Source organism: Dermochelys coriacea, chromosome 10 (assembly GCF_009764565.3).
Source record: "Dermochelys coriacea isolate rDerCor1 chromosome 10, rDerCor1.pri.v4, whole genome shotgun sequence".
NCBI classification, from domain to species: domain Eukaryota; kingdom Metazoa; phylum Chordata; order Testudines; family Dermochelyidae; genus Dermochelys; species Dermochelys coriacea.
Genome location: NC_050077.1, coordinates 63,106,026 through 63,111,386, shown reverse-complemented (window position 1 = coordinate 63,111,386; position 5,361 = coordinate 63,106,026).

Sequence of the window (5,361 nt, the reverse complement as noted above, 5' to 3'; positions counted from 1 at the left end):
TACCCTCAACATGGCACAAACGAGGCCATTGTTTTACAAATTGTTAAGCACTAGGCATCTAGCCCTTTTGTAAATGCATATCAAATAGGCAACACTTTAAAATGTGAGCTGTAGCTCACGAAAGCTTATGCTCTAATAAATTTGTTAGTCTCTAAGGTGCCACAAGTACTCCTTTTCTTTTTGCGAATACAGACTAACATGGCTGCTACTCTGAAACTTTAAAATGTGTATGTGAAGAGAACTAACATGGGGTTGATGCTGTAGCCTTAGCCCTTCTCCCAAATATTTCCACCCTTCTCCTGTAGGGGGTTGTCCAGTCCCATCTGCAGAGCTCCTCAAATGATGGAGCAACATGAACATGGCAGTCAAATGGCCATTTGGGGCTAGCAAATGTAAAGTATTTTAGCAAAGACAAATTGTGTCCTGAGTTCAAACTGTCATCTTGGTGTGCTGGACCCCTGTATGACCTCTTTTTGCTTAGAATTGAGAGTGGGAGGAGGAGACTGTTTGAAATGAACTATGGTAAGTAGTCATTCTGAAACTGGATGAGAAGAGTGGGTGTGAAATTATTAGAAATTGCTAACCAAATTCAGTCAGAAGCCCATTACTCTGTCAGTGTGGGCTGATTGTCCACTGCCTCACATCGTAACGTGAGTACAAAAATACTATCACCTCAGAATGAGCATTTTACACCCATAAGTAAGACATTTTGTGGAGAATCTGATGCCAAGTCTAAATCGAGTATGGTATTTCATAGCTGTAGACCTCCAGGAGTTCTGTGTAGAAAAGTGCTTTATGGACATGTCTGGTTTATTTTGGTGGAAAGTAGTATTCTGAGAAAGGCCTGGTTCTGTGATCACCTGGAGTGTCCAGCTGCTCTACGCTCTTGCTGAGAGGCCAATGCAGTGGCTTAGTCAGCAGAACAAATCCTCTTAGAGCAGATAATTAAAGGAGGTGGAAATGCATCAGAAGTAAGAGGCAAAGTTAAGTCTATTGCTAATAGCTGACAACAGGCTGGTCAGGTCTTTGGTCCTTCCTTGCTGGCCTGTTTTGGGAGAACAGAGGGTACTTATATAGGTCTGAGACTTTCATGCTGAATGAAAGATTGCTTTTGCCCTGGATTTCACTAATGCTCATCACCAAAGGAAAAATAAAAATGCTAGTTAAATTAGTAGTTCTTCAGCTGCGATCTGGCAACTGGATCTTTTTTAAAAACTATAGAGTAGAGTTAAAAATAAGCCAGATGAAGGCTCCTCTGGTAAATGCCAAGGTGCTTGCCAACTCAAATTCTTTTGTTTCATTTAAGAGAGAGCAGATCAATGAAGAGAAATACTAATCATTTTTTAAGTTTGTTTTTCCAACTTCTGCGTGGTTTTCTGGGTTTCTGTTTAAAAAAAATTTGAATATGATTATAAATGAGATAATGCTGACCACAGCTTAATAGCATCGACAAGGACACAGTGTGTTGAGCATTCTGCAGTTAGCTAGCACTGAGCTGAGCGCTATTCTTCCTGGTTTACACTTAACAGTGCTGACTCGTGATTTAATGGTAACTTACTTAATTGTTCACAACTGGTATGATGTGTCCTCACATACATACATACTCCTTTCCGTTTCTCTCCTGTTCCATATTCCTGTCTGTTTAAAAAAAAAAAAAAGTAGCCGCCTGTACGGTGGACCTTGAACTTGAACCTTGTCTGGCACCTACTTGCCATGGCAGATTCTCCCTTTTCCCCAGGGTTTAGTTCATTGCCTAAAAACAGTATATTGCTTCTACGTACCTGGGTTCTTTTCTCTGCCCCTTCTGAACTTCATTGTAGTCAGCAAGAGAGAGGGTTGTTGTTTTGTTTTCCAGTTTACGTATTAGGTGGAGTTTTTACAGACACAAGAAATGGCCCTGAGGGGAAAGTCGAGTGATAGCGAGAGAGAGCAAAAGAGGAGGTTCTTTGCTGTGCAACTGGAGCCACAAAACTCATGAAGAATTAGTTGGGATTCCTTGAAGAGTCAGGTGACAGAACTGCTGAATTGATCATTCCTGGAAGTGGCAGGGGAGAGGGGGAAGAGAGGTCTTAATGACATTTGCTGTCCTGAATCTATTTTTCCCTCAAGCTGTGTCTGAGTTGCTCTTCCTCTGCAAAGAGGTTATCCCTAACTGATGGAGTTAAGACAAAGAAAGGGAAGAACCACCAGTTAACTCCCAGTATGTTCAATGTTCATCTCTATCGCGGGATGCTCGCAGGAGTCCTAACTCCCTTTGCATTTTAGTCCTTGAATTACTTCGGTGCTTATTTAGTCCTGCAGTTTCTGGCTTATTCTACATCTGTTTACATAAGGCTTAGGTCTAAAAATCTGTGGAATAATATTTTCCCATGTGATAATCAAACCAGATAATCAGCAAAACCATTCATACCTGCAAGGCTTACTCTTTCAAACAAGTGGCACTACATTTGAAATGGTTGTCTACTTATTCTGAGTGGTATTTAATGGCTGCTCAAAACATTAATTCCCTAAAAGTTCAATGACCTTAATCTTTTTCAAAGAATCAGTGCTAATGACCGTGTAATTTACATACAAGAATCAGTATGCGGTGAAAGTCCTGCTATGATAGCGCTCTCAAAAGATGTTGGTAATTGGGTACCACAGTCTTCTATAAATAGTTTTGTTAATGGTTGCCTAAGGTTGCTACGATGTATAAATGTTGTTCTCTGTCATTTGTCTGGCTGCGGTCAAGGCAGATCTTTTATAGTAAATTCTGACATTAACATTCTATTATAACTAAAATGTTATTTCAGTGCAAGCCAAAATTACAGTTAATCTGTGCGTGTTACCCATGCTGAAAGATGGCATTTATGAAAGTGTAGGTTTTGGTATAAGAGAGTGAGCTTTCATGGTCTGGATGCAGAAATGGAAACCAGAAACCTCCTGGAGTCTACTGCTGATTCTGATGCAGTATTCTACTGTGGCGTTGGGCAAGACACCGAACCTTCCTGTGTTTGTTTCCCTATTAATATAATAGAGATAACATCCCCGTGATGCTGATGTTTTTAGGATCCCATAGTTGGTATTTCTAAGCGCTTATGTGAGGAACATAAGCGCTATGCGTGATGATTTTCATACATCGGTGTGCTTTTTTTTTGTATTTTTCCCATGTTATAGGCATGTATCAGGAGCAAATTCATTCCTGATCCTTAATGGGAGTGTTGCTCTTGATGTCCAGTGGGTACAATTGGCCACTTAGGACCCCATCCTTGAAGTCAGTGTGAGTCTTTATTGATTTAAGGTGAGTTGCATTGACCCCCGAGTTAAAGTTCCTCAATCATACCATCTAGAATTTAACTATTCAAGTTGTAAGCCAGCTCTTTATTTCACTGCTGTGCCAACAGTAATAAGTGATGTGCAACATAAAACATTGCACTAAGATTATAATTCTCTTTATGCACATTCTTTCTAGAATGTGGCTCCTAACTATTTCATAGTATGACTGATCTAACACAATAACTTCTTATAAAACTATGCCATATATAAATGATTTTTTCACTTATTTGAATTAGTTATACAATATCGCAGTTTTGTTCCTATTGTTGTCCAGTCACATGTATCTAGACACCCCTAACACACGCAGAAAATGGATTTTTTAATAAAGCAAGGTGATTTAAATAAATATTTGCTCCCATTACATTTCCTTTCCAACCATAGATTGCAAGGAGAAGCATTTAGTAAATATGTATGAAAAAAGTTTAACTAACTTTTTTCATACCTATGTCAAATTAGAGTGAAGGAAAGATTGAGAGGGATGGGCTGTGTGGGTAGTTAGAGGGAGAAGGGGAAGCTGAAGGATGAATGTTGTGATGTTTGTTGAATCTGAGTCTCTGTGGTCCAGAAATGGCTTCCGCCCTCTGTCCTATGTTCTGAACATTAGTCTTTTGCATATGGCTGTTTTTGTTGTGATTCATTCTTGGATTGTTGGCCTTTATGTTCCAGTGCTTTTGATAATAGAAGGCTGATTATCCATTCTGCCCCCTTGCTACCTATTCTGTTCAGGTTAGTGATGCTTTCAACTACACTTTGTTTCAAATTTCATTAAAACTTCTATTTTATTTAGTACCTTTTTTTCCAGTAATTGGTTATGGTTGGATACAACCCAGAATGTGTAGATGGTCTCCTGCTTGATTTGTTTAATATAATTGTACTATAGCAGAACAGATAATAAAACAGATAATAAATTTAATAAATTGCAAGTAGTCTTTTGCATTTGAATTTTGGTTTGTCCCTCCAGCTGTATTCCAGAGCTATGGTCGGTAAAAGATTTTATTTTTAATGTATTCAAAGCTATAAGAAAAGACCGAACAATTGAATGACAGATTTAATGTGACTCATGTTTCTGTATGGACAAAGATTTATATAGTACATTTCTTGAAATGACTGGATAACTGGCTCAGGCACATTTCCAAAAACGATGATTAAGACAGCACATGGGTTTGGTTTTTATTCTAAATTTTGTCTATCTCACTCTATTGGGGGGCAATTGTTTTTGTATTACATGTGTTTCTTAGCAAATTCAGTAGTGTCTATGCATCCTGAGAGATCATGGTGGTTTTATATGCTAAAAGATCCTGTTGGACACTTATGGATATACTTATAGATATAACCTGCTTATTTTTTTTCATCCTAATTGGTACACTTTTTTGTATTAAAAGACCCACAAGGCCTGCAAGGTGCTAGGCACCTCTTCGTGAAGTGCAGAATGCTCCCAGCATTCAGTGGGGTTCAGCACTTTGCAGAATCAGCTTCTGACTCTGCTCACTCACACTTTAAGGCCTCAGTTCTGTTAGGTGCTGAGCATCCTTAACTCCTACCGACTCCAGTGCAGGGATGCCCATCACATGACCTGAGGGATATGTGCTGCCCACACCTACCCACTGCTGGTAACTCCAGTGTGGGAAGAAAGCTTATTAACTGCAGACTTTTATTACTGAACTAAGTCAACCTGTAATTCCTAGTCACCTCTAGAGGAAAACACAGGCACAAGCAACTTGTAAGAGTGCATGCATTTCATTTTTGATAAAATGTACATACAACTTAGGTGTGACTCTTGGCAAATTGCCAATGTGCCTCCCAAAGCTTGGTCACCCCAAATCAAGCTGCTGCTATGATTTATTTGCATCGCACCAACAGTGTACTAGATTGTTCACACCAGCTGTAAAGTTACAGTTCCTGCCACGAGGAGCTGCTAATCTCTGCGGACAACACAGAATCAGGGAATTGGAGACAGGGTTCAATGCAAGCAATGTGACTGAAGGAGTTAGGCTGTATGTATGCGCCCACTTTTACAATTTGCTGGATGTGTGCATGTGTTTATAG